The following is a 15,342-nucleotide window of genomic DNA, read 5'->3' on the forward strand; positions in this document are numbered from 1 at the left end:
TTCAAAACAAAAAGGAACTTTTAGTGATCAGTCTACCAAACCTCCTTTTACAAACAAGGAAACAGAAAATACTACATATCAAAATAATTCCCTAACTGAACAATTCCTTAAAATTCCACATTCTAGATGCAAAGTAGCTACTGGAAAATGCAAAGAACAGAAATTTTACAATAACTTGTTTCAAAAACATATCCCACTCTTCATCTGTCTAGGGGGCTTCACTGTGAATTTTATTTCTATGTAGCGCAAGTGAAAGCATTCATTCATTCCATAAACATATGTTGAGTGCCTACTATGTGAAAATAGCAGGGGTGGGAGGAAGTACAAAAATCCCCAGCCCTCAGTGAGCTTACATACTAGAGAAGGAAAGGAGAAAGTCAATAAACAAAAGAAACAGGCAATAAGTGAAACATAGGGGCGCCTGGGTGGCTCAGTCGGTTGAGCGTCCGACTTCAGCTCAGGTCATGATCTCACAGCTTGTGAGTTCAAGCCCCACGTCGGGCTGTGTGCTAACAGCTCAGAGCCTGGAGCCTGTTTCAGATTCTGTGTCTCCCTCTCTCTCTGTCCCAACCCACTCGCATTGTCTCTGTCTCTCTCAAAGATAAATAAACATTAAAAAAATATATTTTTTTTAAATAAGTGAAACATAGCATGTAAGCTGGTAATAAGTGCTATGAAGAAAAACAAAGCAGAGAACAGAAATAGGGAGTAGGGTTGGGGGCTGGCAGTGACTTAAAGACAGCAATCAGGGAAGGCTCCCTGACTGAGAAGGTAACATGTGAGTAAAGACATGAAGGAGGTAAGGGAACAGCCACACAGATGTCTAGAGGAAAAATATTACAGGGAAGGCAAGGTCAAAGTCTCTGAAGTAAGGGCCTGCCTGGGACGCTCATGGAAAGGCAAGGAAGGTAATACAGTTGGAACGCATGAGGCGGAGAGCAGCTGGAGATGAGTTCTTAAAACTTAAAATTCTCTAAATCTTAAAGCTCTTATCACACAAATTCTATAATTATGTACAGTGATCGATATTAGCTAGACTTATTGCAGTGTAGAGATATCAGGAAGCCAGATCTTGTACGTTCCTGTAGGCCACTGGAAGCACTCGGGTAAGATGGACTTACTCTAAATAAAATGAATGTCATAAAAGGTATTGAACAGGAGAATGATGTGACCAGACCTAGGTTTTAACATGATGACTCCAGCTACTGATGTACCGAAGACAGGAGTAGCATCTCAAGACCAGCTGAAAGTCTAGAACAATGATCTAAACAGAAGACCACAGGGGCTTAGACTAGTGGGGTATCACTGGAGTAACAAAAAGTCATTAAATTCTGGATACTTTCTGAAAGTCTTGCCAGTAGGATGTGCTGACGAACTGGATGTGGTAGATGAGAAAAACCTACAAACATACAATATTATCATGATCCATACAATACAGACATGTATATATAATAAACTGCATTCATTTGAAGTGTACAATTCAAAGAATTTTGACAGATGTATTTATCTATGAAACTACTGCCACCATCAAGAAACAGATCATTTCTTTCACCCCCAAAAGATTTCTCACACTCCTTTTTCACTCCCTAGCAAGCACTGATGTGCTGCTCTCTGGCACTATAAATTAGTTAGCAGTTTTTAGAACTGTGTGTAAATGGAATCTTAACAGTATAAAAGTCTTTAGAGGGGCGCCTGGGTGGCTTAGTCGGTTAAGCGTCCGACTTCAGCTCAGGTCACGATTTCGCGGTCCATGAGTTCGAGCCCCGCGTCGGGCTCTGGGCTGATGGCTCAGAGCCTGGAGCCTGCTTCCGATTCTGTGTCTCCCTCCCTCTCTGTCCCTCCCCCGTTCATGCTCTGTCTCTCTCTGTCTCAAAAATAAATAAAACGTTAAAAAAAAAAAAAGTCTTTAGAGCCTGGCATCTTTCATTCAACACAATAATTTTGAGATTTATCTATACTGTTGCATGCCTCACTGGATGATTGATGATTCCCTTGTATTCCTGAGTAGTGGTATATCCCCTATATAGTTAAACCACATTTTGTAATACATTCGCCCACTGATGAACATTTGGGCTGTTTGCAGTTTGGGTCTGTGATATCGTGGGATGAGAAATACGTATTTGGGGGCACCTGGGTGACTCAGATGGTTATGCATCAGACTCTTAAATTTCAGCTCAGGTCATGATCTTCTGGTTTGTGGGATCAAGCCCCATGTTGGGCTCTGCGCTGACAGAGTGGAGCCTGCTTAGGATTCTCTCTCTGCCCCCTTGCCCTTCCCCTCCATTCTCTCTCTAAAAATAAATAAATAAACTTAAAAAAAAAAAAAAAGAAATACAGGGGTGCATGGGTGGCTAAGTTGGTTACGTGTCCAACTTCAGCTCTGGTCATGATCTTGCAGTTTGTGAGGTCAAGCTCTGTGTCAGGCTCTGTGCTGAAAGCCTGCTTCAGATTCTGTGTCTCCCTTTCTCTCGCCCTCCCCGACTCGTGCACTGTCTCTCTCTCAAAAACAAACATTAAATTTTTTAAGAAAATTTATTTAAAAAAAATACATATTTTCAAGCCATGAAAGCATCATTAAGGGTCCATCAATGGATAAAATGAAGGAAATGTGATGCATATATACAACGGAATATTATTCAGCCATTAAAAAGGAAATCTTGCCACTTGTGACAACATGGATGGACCCTGAGGGCATTACGCTAAGTAAACTAAACCAGACAAAGACAAAAACCATATAATCTCACTTATATGTCAAATCTAAACAAAGAAACAAATCGAACTCAGACAGAGAGAGCAGACTGGCAGTTACCAGAGACAAGGGTAAAGAGATGGGAAAAATGGATGAAGGAGGTCCAAAGGTACAAATTTCCAGTTATAAAATAAATAAATCATGAGGATGTAATGTGCAGCATGAGGACTACAGTTAATAATACTGTATTGCGGGCCCACCTGGGTGGCTCAGTCGGTTGAGCATCCGACTTTGGTTCAGGTCATGATCTCGCAGTTTGTGGGTTTGACGCGGGGCCCTGTGACGGGCTCTGTGCTGGCAGCTCAGAGCCTGGAGCCTGCTTTGGATCCTGTGTTTCTCTCTTTCTCTGCCCTTCCCCCAATCATGCTTTGTCTCTCTGTCTCTGTCTCTGTCTCTCTCTCTCTCAAAAAGAAACATTAAAATAAATTTTTTTTTAATAATACTGTATTGTGGGCCACCTGGGTGGCTTGGTCGGTTGAGCACCCAACTTCATTCAGCTCAGGTCACAATCTCACAGTTTGTGAGTTCAAGTCCCGTATCAGACTCTGCCATCAGCATGAAGCCCGCTTTGAATCCTGTGTTTCCCTCTCTCTCTACCCCTCCCCCATTCATGCTTTGTCTGTCTCTCTCTCTCTCTCTCAAAAAGAAACATTAAATTTTTTTAAATAATACTGTATTGCGGGCCAGCTGGGTGGCTTGGTCGGTAAGTGTCCGACTTTGGCCCATGTCATGATCTCGGGTTCCCCTGCATCAGACTGTCTGCTGTCAGCACAGAGCCTGCTTCAGATCCTCTGTCCCCCTCTCTTTGTGACCCTCCCCCACTCACACGTGCTCTCTCTCTCTCAAAAATAAGCATTAAAAAAAATAATACTGTATTCCATATTTGATTTTTTTTTAATGTTTACTTATTTTTGAAGGAGAGAGAGACAGAGTGTGAGTGGGGGAGGGGCAGAGCGAGAGGGAGACACAGAATCCGAAGCAACCTCCGGGCTCCGAGCTGTCAGCACAGAGCCCGACACGGGGCCCCGCGTTGAACCCACAAACTGCAAGATCATGACGTGAGCTGAAGTCTGAGGCTCAACCGACTGAGCCACCCAGGCACCCCTGTACTGCATATTTGAAAGCTGCTAAAAGTAAATCTTAAAGTTCTTATCACACACACAAATTCTATAATTATGTACAGTGACTGATATTAGCTAGACTTATTGTAGCGATCGTTTTACACTGTATACACATATCAAACCGTTATGTTGCGCACCTGAGACTAACATTATGTCAACTATACCTCAATTAAAATATACATATTTTGTTGGTCTTCCTCTGGTTCCTGGCACAAAGCTCCTAAAACCCTTGGAATCTTTTGAGCAATCATGGTGACAGGAACATCTTTTGTTATTCATAATAAGCCCCCTTTCAACCACACCTGACTTCATATTAATTAAATGGCTGCCATGGGCTCCTTGACACCTACAGATTGGGGGCCATTGCCAGAGGAACCAACTATGTAACTAAAGGGTGGAAACTACCAGCCCTACCCCTGACCTTGGGGGATGGAGACGGAGTTGGACCACCAACGGCCGATGATTTAATCAATCATGCCTACATAATGGAGGCTTCACAAAAACTTTAGGTTATGGGGTTTGGAAGGATTTCCAGGTTGGTGAACATATCCTCATGCCAGGAGGGTGGTGCACCCCAAACTCCTGGAGAAATGAAGCTTCTGCACATGGGATTCCCAGATCTCTCACAAGTCTTCATCTGACTGCTCATGTGTATTCTTTATAATATACTTTATAATAAACCAGTAAGTAAATAAAGCATTTCATTGAGTTTTATAAGCCATTATATGGCAACCTCTGGAATCTGAGGAGGGGGTTAAAAACTCTCAATTTGAAGGGCGCCGGGGTGGCTCAGTCAGTTAAGCGGCTGACTTCAGCTCAGGTCATGATCTCCCAGTTCATGGGTTCAAGCCCCACGTCAGGCTCAGTGCTGACAGCTCAGAGCCTGGAGCTTGCTTTGGATTCTGTGTGTCTCTCTCTCTTTGCCCCTCCCCCACTCATGTGCTTGCTCTCTCTCTCTCTCTCTCTCTCTCTGTCAAAAATAAAAATAAACATTAAAAAAAATTTAAAAACTCTCAACTTGTAGCCAAGTTGAGCTGAAGTGTGGGTAACCTGGGGACCCACTACTTGTGACTGGCATCTTTAGTAGGGGGCAGGCTCATGGGACTGAACCTTTAACCTGAGGGTCTGTGCTAACTTGTAGACAACATCAGAACTGAATTAAATTGCAGGACACCCATCGGTTATCTGCAGAAAATGAGAGAACTGCTTGATGTGGAAAATCCACATTTGGTATCAGAAGTGTTGTGAGCAAAAAACAGATCTTCGTAGTAATGGGTTAATGTGGACAAAGCTGATAGACACATTTGCAGACCAGTTTTTGAGCGAACATAGGTTTTCATTTCTCTTGGGTAAATATCTAGGAATGAAATAGCTGGATAGTGTGATTAGGAGTATGTTTAACTTTTTAAAAGAAACGGCTGAGGAGTTTTCCAAAATGGTTGTAACATTTCACATTTCTACCAGCAGTTGATAAGAATTCCCCATCTTTGCCAACACTCGGTATTATCAGGCTTTTAACACAGCCATTCTAATGGGTATATATAGGTAGTATCTCACTGTGGTTTTAATTTGTATTTGTCTGATGATTAATGATATCAATCACCTTTTCATGTGTTTATTAACCATTCATATATCTTTTGTTTTAAGAAGTTAATTGCCAAACTTAAGTTTCTTTGCGTTTTATCTTATTTTATTTTTCTGCCATACTGCCAGCTTTTAAGTTTCATTTTATTTTTTTATTTTTTTTTTCAACGTTTTTTATTTATTTTTGGGACAGAGAGAGACAGAGCATGAACGGGCGAGGGGCAGAGAGAGAGGGAGACACAGAATCAGAAACAGGCTCCAGGCTCTGAGCCATCAGCCCAGAGCCCGACGCGGGGCTCGAACTCACAGACCGCGAGATCGTGACCTGGCTGAAGTCGGACGCTTAACCGACTGCACCACCCAGGCGCCCTTAAGTTTCATTTTAAAAGTATGTATTAATTTCTTACATACAGTGAAAGGTCTTTCTGGGCTTATTCGGATGTGTTTAATTATTCCTCAGTATTATACCATTTAAATTGTTTTAATAAAAAATGGTATTTGCTAATGTTACTTCCTCCTAATTACTTTTCACTGAAATCTGTCTTTATTTTTATCATTTATTTATTCTTCCTGTAAACTTAAATTTTCTGGTCAAATTCAAAAGAAATTCGGGATTCTGGCACAAATAAGGTTAACCAACTTTGGAAGCACACGTTTTTATTCGGTCATCACATTCAGGATCATAGTAAGACTTTCCATTTAAATCTTCTTTTTTATCTTTCAGTAAAATTTTATAATTTTCTTTATTGATTAGTCTTCTTTTTTTCAATTAAGGTATTCTTTGATCCAATAGTAAATGGAACATTTTCCACTATATTACCTTATTATGTTATAGAAAAGTCACTAACTTTACCTTTTATCCAACTCTCATATGAATTCATATCTAAGTGTTTCATTTTCTCTTTTGTTTCAAGGTATAAGCATCCCACCTGCAAATAATGTGAACTGTATCTCTTTTTCCATCAATCTTGCTTCCAATTCTGTTACATTTTATTATGTTGTCTTGAACTTGGCAATAACAAAAACAAAACAAAAAGTTAACTAATGGTGGTATTACAGAATCTTTATTTTATTCTCTTTTCACAGAAATGTCTCAGGCATTTCATTAAATAGCACGATATTGGCTATTGGTTTGGGTAGAAATTCTTTTTTTTTTTTTTTTATTTTAACTAAAGTAATCTTCATCCTATTAAAGACATACCGTAAGGAATAAATATCGAGTTTTATCAGACTCTTCTGGCATCAGTTGAGATAATCATGTAGTTTTTAATATTTGAGCCCCTATCCATACATTTTATTCAACAGAGAAATTCTATCCGATTATGACATTGTTCTTTTCATACCCTGTTGAATGTGATTTGCCAGAATTTCATATTGGCTTCCCATAACTGAACGAGGTCTATAACAACTACTATTTTGGTGCTTTGTCTAATTTGTTATTGGCACAGAATGGACCGCGTAGCTGTCCATTTGTATGTAGGTATACTATGAAACAGTTTAACACAGAAAATGATTTCCTGGAGAGCCTGGAAGAACGTGTCCATAAAACTATTTAGGTTTTTGTTTTGTTGGTTTTGAGGAAATGGGTTTGTAGTTCTCATAATTAAAGAAATGGAAAAGCTATTTGACTGTACAAGTATCTATTCACCTAGCAAGTATTTATTGAGTACCCATCTAGGCAGCAGGCCCTAGAGTTTCAATAGTGGGCAAAACAGCCATCAGTGCTACCCTCAGAGAGGCTGGGGGAAAAGAGACACAAATAGTCAGAATCATTGTTAACAGTATTAAGTATATGAAGAAAAGGCATAGGGAACTATGAACACATATGGCATAAATACCCAAACTAAGTCTGTGAAGACTAAGAGATAGTTTCCTCACGGACGTGAAATTTTTGAGTTGAAACTTAAAGATACATAGAAATTAACTGTTCAAAACAAGGGAAACCGCATTCTGGGCAAAATAAATAGGAGGTACAAAGGTCCTACAGTGAAAGAAGACTGTGCGTGAGACAAACAGAAACATCAGTCAGCCCAGGGCGCAGGAACCAAAGGAGTAAGGCCACAGGGCTGGAGAGGCAGGCAGACGTCAAGGGATTTGAAGGCAAGCAGAAGGTATTTTTACCTTAAGAACAATGGAAGCTAGTTAAGGGAACTTCAAATAGAGGAGCACAATCATATTCTTCTACTTCACTCGTTGATTTTTATGCTTTACATTTGCTAGGAAATTTTAGATTTCATCAAGATGTCTAAGAATAGTACCATAAAACTTGCAAAGCAGTCTCATAATTTTTGAGATCTCTTCCCAATTTATAGTATTCCTTTTTAGTCTGTAAAGTCATTTCCTTTTTATTTTATTTATTTATTTATTTATTTTGGATTTGCTACAGGTTCTCCTGTATTTTATTGGGATTTTGTAAGAAATCCATTCTTGGCCCCTACTTTCACTTGCTCAGTAAGGAACGAACAAAGTAAAAATTCCTGCCATCTTCTTTGGGGGTAGTGAGGAAAACGACCTCTTTGTGTCCTCGAGCAAAAGTTCTTCACTAAATCTTTCTCATCTTGGGTTTTCTTTTGTCCTGTTCTCTTTGTTTCTCCCTCATCTACATTAACCTCCTTATTTTTAGTTCTGTGCCATTTTGCTGAATTGGCAGATCACCCTCCAGCCTGTATAATCCTACTCAAATCAACGGAAGAAAAAAAAATACACAACTACTGCCTTTGTGACTCTCCTATTGTCATTGTTAAGCTAGTACAGCAGTGCTTCTAAGACACTGTCCTGTATCAGAAGTCACTGCAACAGGCTTCGGTGTACCTTTAAAGATTAAAGAAAAAAGAGGGGCACCTAGGTGGCTCAGTCAGTTAAGCATCAGGTCATGATCTCACAGCTCTTGGGTTCGAGCCCTGCATAGGGCTCTGTGCTGACAGCTAAGAGCCTGGAACCTGCTTGGGATTTTGTGTCTCCCACTCTCTGCCCCTCACCCGCTCACATTCTGTCTCTCTCAAAAATCAACAAACATTAAAAAAATTTTTTAAAGAAAAAAGAGAGTACCTTTATGGTCAAGGTAAAACTCACAGTACTGCATCTGCATTATAACGTCTTTTAATTTTTTTTTTAATGTTTATTTATTTTTGAGAGAGAGAGCATGAGCAGGGGAGGAGCAGAGAGAGAGGGAGACACAGAATCTGAAACAGGCTCCAGGCTCTGAGCTGTCAGCACAGAGCCCAACGCGGGGCTCGAACTCACAAACCATGAGATCATGACCTGAGCCAAAGCCGGACGCTCAACCGACTGAGCCACCCAGGCGCCCCAACATCATAACGTCTCTTAATAGTATCTGAGAAGAGGTCAAGGAATTAAAAAATAACATTTTCAGAGGACAGTGAGATTTCAGTGTGTGTGAATGTGTATGCCCAGAAACTAATCCAGCATAATTAACACATCAATACTTGGGTAATGTAATGTCCAAATGGAACAGTTACAGAGAGATCTTTTGGAGAGGTTATCAATCCTCCAAACAGACTTCAGATTACAATTTTGCAATGAGGCAGTCAACTGCCCTAAAAGCCAAAATGAAGTGCTGCCAAGTGACTTCACTGCACTTTAATTCCCAAACAGAATCCCTTACAGCTACACACTCTGACCACCTAAAAATTGCACCAGATCTCCAGGATTGGAACATTACTTCAGTTAGTGCTAACTATACTCAGTTTACCTCCTGTCTCTCTCATTCCTTCCGCTCTCATCCCTTCCCTGAAAGGGGAAGTTGGGAGAAGCAAGCAAGGTCCTCTCTTTGCAGGAAAATGAGAAATCAACAGTTTCTAGTTCTGCTCAGGAAAAAAAGGCACGGTGAGCTCTCTCTCTCTTCTGTAAGCAAAGACTATCCCTCCAGAGCAAAAAATGATTTCAGTATGTCTGTAATTGGCTATTCTTATGAAATGGAAGAATACTTCAGAATCCCTATTGTGAGCTAAGAAAGTAATCCTGGAGAAATATTCATTATCTATCCATTCTCATTTCTATTTAACCAGTTGGGGGACTGAGAATGGGGGATGGTCAGAGAGAAAAAACTACTCTGTACAGACACACTACTCTGGCAGTTAAGATCAGGTTTATTTCTACTATGTGCTTCTGTTCTCATAGAAAATGTACAGAAATAGAGAAGAAAATGCTAGAGAACAAAAAGCACCCACAATCCCACGATACAAAGGAAATATTATCTAGGATGGTTTTCTCCTGCTCATGCTGTATATTCCCCAGTCCCCAGTGGAATACAGCTGCTTGAATGTACTGCCCACCGCCACCTCAAAAACACCTCTATAAATGATGTCTATTTCTTTACAAGGGGCAAAAATCTCAAGTGAAACACTGTTCCTGTAGTGATCTTCATTATAACACTTTCAGGAACACTGGTATCAAAAAGTGAGCCTTATGGAACCTCATAAATGAAAGAGGGAAATTTTTTGAAGGCATATAATACTGTACACAACTTTTAAAGACTTAAAAATCTACAGAGTTTTGGCTATTCTCTAAAAAAAATATACATTACAAAAAGTATTTCAAGAAGATAAAGAATATCTGAAGAGACCCAAAGCCAGAGATTGGAAAAGTAAGTCGCTTATCTATATACCCTCAGAGTCATTTAGGATGAGCTCATTTTTAGAGGTGAAAGCCTAAAATAATCCTTATATAAAGTCAATCAGTTCATTCTATAGACTGACCTAATCCTGATAACAAAACTTAATAAAAATAGCCTCTCTAAATACAAAAGCTAAACCAATTTCACTTATGCAGATACACTTTTCTTTACAAAGAAAAAAAATCTGGGGCGCCTGGGTGGCTCAGTCGGTTAAGCCACTGACTTCGGCTCAGGTCATGATCTCGCGGTCCATGAGTTCGAGCCCCGCATCGGGCTCTGTGCTGACAGCCCAGAGCCTGGAGCCTGTTTCGGATTCTGTGTCTCCCTCTTTCTCTCTCCTCCCCTGCTCATGTTCTGTCTCTCTCTTCTCAAAAAATAAATAAACGTTAAAAAATTAAAAAAAAAATCAGCAAATTGAATGTAGATATTAACTAAATTGATTGAAAGGAATAATATATTTGTAAATAATTCACCCAGAATTTCCAAGTTATTCTGAATGGATATCCTTCCAATTGTTTAGAAAGTATAACCCCAAAATGTTACAATGATGAAAAATGAAATCCAACCCCATAATCTTCTAGATAGGTTATCTGGTCTTTTCTTAATATTAGGGGGCTTAAGGATTGAAGCCTACACACACACACACACACACACACACACACACCCTAAATGTAATACAACACTTCCAAAGTATTCATTTCCTGCCCCAACACGGACTAAACGAGGGTACTCATGACTCACACCTTATCTGCCATGCTACTGTGATGTCGTTCGCATCCATCACTCACCATCACTCCCTCCTTACCCATTTTATTTGGCCCAGGCACCTATGTCAGCACCAATCCATTAACATCCAATATGTCACATTATTGCCACCTGCTGCTGCAAAATGTTCTTCTTCTTTTAAGCAACTAACGTAACATCTAATTTTTTTTTTTCAACATTTATTTATTTTTGGGACAGAGAGAGACAGAGCATGAACGGGGGAGGGGCAGAGAGAGAGGGAGACACAGAATCGGAAACAGGCTCCAGGCTCTGAGCCATCAGCCCAGAGCCCGACGCGGGGCTCGAACTCACGGACCGCGAGATCGTGACCTGGCTGAAGTCGGACGCTTAACCGACTGCGCCACCCAGGCGCCCCATCATTTAAAAATGCATTTGGGGGCACCAGGGTGGCTCAGTCGGTTAAGTGTCCGACTTCAGCTCAGGTCATGATCTCACCGCTTGTGAGTTCAAGCCCCGCATCAGGTTCTGTGCTGACAGCTCAAGGCCTGGAGCCTGCTTCCGATTCTGTACCTCCCTCTCTCTCTGCTCCTCCCCCACTTGCACTCTGTCTCTCTCTTTTAAAAATAAACATTAAAAATTTTTCACAAATGCATTTGGAGCACCTGGGTGGCTCAGTTGGTTGGGGATCCAACTTCGGCTCAGGTCATAATCTCACAGCTTGTGGGTTGGAGCCCCGCATCGGGCTCTGTGCTGACAGCTCGGAGCCTGGAGCCTGCTTGGGATTCTGTGTCTCCCTCTCTCTCTGCCCTTCCCCCACTCATGCTCTGTCTCAAAAATAAATAAACAGGAAAAAAAAAATGCACTTGGATCGGGGCGCCTGGCTGGCTCAGTCAGTAGGGCGTGTGACTCTCAATCTCAGGGTTGGGAGTTCAAGCCCCACATTGGGCATAGAGATTACTTAATAAATAATAATTAACAAAATGTATTTGGATCATGATACTGTAAATCATTACTTTAAAAGAAATGAGGGCTACCTATATGAAGAAACATCATAGTAATCTGAGCAGGCATGTCACAGTAACCTAAGGGCTAGGACATTAGTCTGCAAGACATCATCCCTAGCAACAGATGAGGGAAAGAACACTGATGTACTACCATACACAGATTATTAATCAGTTAAAACAACTTTTCCCACCCGTTATATAAGCGAACACTGACAATTCTACTCTTTCAACCTCAGGGACACTGGTGCCAAGTAATGTTAAAGGAGAAGAATGGGCGGAGATCGGCCAGTCACTTCAACTCCCAGGCAGCAGCTTGGGTAAAGAAAGGATCTTTACTACAGTGATCACGCTACACCATGCACAAGGCCTATTCTAACATTAAAACCTAATCCTGGGGCGCCTGGGTGGCTTGGTCATTTAGGCATCTGACTCTTGATTTCGGCTCAGGTCATGATCTCATGGTTTGTGAGATCAAGCCCTGCACTGGGCTCTGCACAGACAGGGTGGAGCCTGCTTTGGGTTCTCTCCCTCCCCTCTCTTCTCTCTGCCCTTCCCCGGCTCATACTGTCTCTTAAAAGTAAATAAGCAACAACAACCAAAACCCTGAATCCTTATTCTTATATACACCCTCAAGAAGTATTTGAGAATATTAGTCAAATTAGCTGTATATGCTCACATAGAAAATCAACAAAAAGCCCAACTATGATTTTCAGTACAGAGAATCATTCACAGTGCTCTAATTGCCTTTTCTCCACACTACTGCCTCAAAAGAAGCTTCTTGGCTGTATTTCAGTCCAACTGAAGAAAATGATTAAATGCATTATTTGCTCATTCTTTACCAGTATTTGTCTACTTAAAATATAGTGAATACTACCAAAACTAGCACCAGACTTATCTCCTATTATAGCTTATTTTCATTTTTAGTCACTTAAAGTTCCAATACCCATTTATGTGAACCTACCAAAATGCTACATTTGCATATTTTAAAAGGAAAGACCTAAAAGGGTATTTTCAACTACACTTCTAACCCTATTAGAATCAGTGTAAATAGGGGCGCCTGGGTGGCTCAGTCGGCTAAGCGGCCGACTTCGGCTCAGGTCATGATCTCGCGGTCTGTGAGTTCGAGCCCCGTGTCGGGCTCTGTGCTGACAGTTCAGAGCCTGGAGCCTGTTTCAGATTCTGTGTCTCCCTCTCTCTGACCCTCCCCTGTTCATGCTGTGTCTCTCTCTGTCTCAAAAATAAACGTTAAAAAATAAAAATTAAAAAAAAAAAAGAATCCGTGTAAATATACTGACGAGAATTGTCCTTTCACAATCAACATAAACAAAGAAAGAAAAAGTAAGTGTTCTGTGAGCTTAAGCACTTTGCCTTAAATATTTAAAAATAGTAGTTCTCACATTTATTTAGGTGATGGAGTACCAGAACCATTTATGAAACATTTACATGTGTAATTTTTTAAAGAATATTTAATTTTTAAGTATCTGGAGCTGGTGTGATTAATAGGTTTCAATTATTTAATAATAGTTCTAGAAGAAAATGTAAATTGAATCCATTTTCTGAAAACTGGAAAATAATTATTAATTCATTAATTTATCGTCATAAGCGAACTCACTTATCTTAGCAATCGTTTCTCCCTCCGCCTCCCCCAGAATGGCTATCCACAAAAGACACACAATACCAAGTGTTGGTGAGGATATGGAGAAACTGGACTCCTCATACACTGCACTGCCGGCGGGAACACAAGGTGCTGCGGCCACTTTGGAAAACAGTCTAGCAGGTTCTCAAATGGCTAAACACAGACGTACCACAGTACTCAGCAATTCTGCCGCTAGGTATAGATCCAAGAGAACAGAAAACACATACTCACATACAAACTTGTATAACAGCATTATGCATAATAGTCAAGAAGGAGAATTGCTCACTTTCCTCCTGTATTATACTGTAGATTCCTTGAGTCTGGGGGTTAATATCTTTGTATTCCTCACAATGCTGTGGACATAAATGTCCATCAACTGGTGAATGGATGAACACAATGTGAAAGCCACACAGCGGAACGTGATCCCACTCTGAAAAGAAATGAAGAGCTAATACTTTGCTAAGACAATGCATGAACCTTGGAAACACGCTAAGTGAAAGAAGCCCAGACACAAAAGGCCACATATTGTAGAAACCCACACGAAATGCCCAGAAGAGGTCAACCGATAGGGACAAACAGATTACTGGTTGCCAGGGACTCGGCAAAGATAAGAAAGGCAAGTTCTTGCTAGTGAACATCAGTCTCTTTGTGGGGTGGTAAAAAGTCTCCTGGAATTATAGATTGGTGATAGCCACACAACTTTGTGGATATACTAAAAGCACTGAATCGCACACTCTTAAAAGGTAAATTTTATTATATATAATTATAGATCAATTTTTTAAAGTATCGAACAAACATACAAAAAGTACAGGTGGTAACACTTACAGAGATATTAAATGAAGCCTCTTAAATATTTTATCTATCATGAAACTTGCTCACCCATATGCCTGGTACGTATGTGTTTATGACGTAAACATTTTTATTAAAAGTAACGTCACAACTAGTAACCCATAACTTTTACCACTTTTCAATGTACCCATCAAAAGTTTAGATTAAAAAAGACTTAAAAAGAAGTGCTGCAAATGAAAACAAAACCAAGTATGGGATTAAACCAATTACCCACACTATTCCCTTAGGGTGGTTCACGAATCAATGGTAAATTTTGAGCACCGTAAAAGATCCCGATTCCAGACTGACTTACACAAGGTAAATATCATAACTTTTTGACACCGATTTCTACCAACAAGTCAATGACTGTTTGTTTTTATTCTGTACCACAATAAATGTCTAAAACCTAATATTGAAGCTTTTGCTAGGTCTCAATTCTATCAATTCCCTTCTGGGAAAAAAAAAAAATTTCTACAGAAACTCAGAACAACTGCATGTAATAACTTAAGATCTTACTAACTCAAATTAATATTACTGGAGGACTGTATGAATTATTACTACATTAAAATAATAATGTGTGAATTATTAATATACTAAAATAATCTTACTATTCCTACCACAGAGTAATTCACTTTAATCCTAGCAAAGTATACTGAATTGCCAAGCCAGCATCTGCCTTGGTCTAAAGTCAACAACTATTCTCCAAGCAGTTATTTCCACAGTATTGTGATGAATACAAAGATATTAACCCCCAGATTCAAGGAATCTATAGTATAATACAGGAGGAAAGTGAGCAGGTAATATAAACTGGGGACAGACTATAAATGTTGAGAATCTTACAGTTTAACCTATAGGGGAAACCATTAAGGGATGTGAATCATCGACTCCTATGTTAGGCAAGCAGAGTACAAGTACAGGAAGACCAGCCAGGAGACTCACACAACAGTCCGGATGATAAGGATGGAGAATCTAAATTAAATAATGGCAGGGGAAGGACAGATGAGGAAAGGTTCCTGCATCTTATTTATAAGGTAGAACCAACGGGATTTGGGTGGCTG

At 40.2% G+C, this 15,342-nt stretch overlaps 1 protein-coding gene across 2 annotated transcripts in view; it reads right to left on the bottom strand.

Moving 5' to 3' along the window:
- Positions 1 to 15,342, bottom strand: part of MAGI3 (membrane associated guanylate kinase, WW and PDZ domain containing 3) — a 247,688-nt gene that overhangs the window by 167,664 nt on the left and 64,682 nt on the right. The window lies entirely within an intron of this gene.

The sequence above is a fragment of the Prionailurus viverrinus genome, chromosome C1 (genome assembly GCF_022837055.1).
Source record: "Prionailurus viverrinus isolate Anna chromosome C1, UM_Priviv_1.0, whole genome shotgun sequence".
NCBI classification, from domain to species: Eukaryota; Metazoa; Chordata; class Mammalia; order Carnivora; family Felidae; genus Prionailurus; species Prionailurus viverrinus.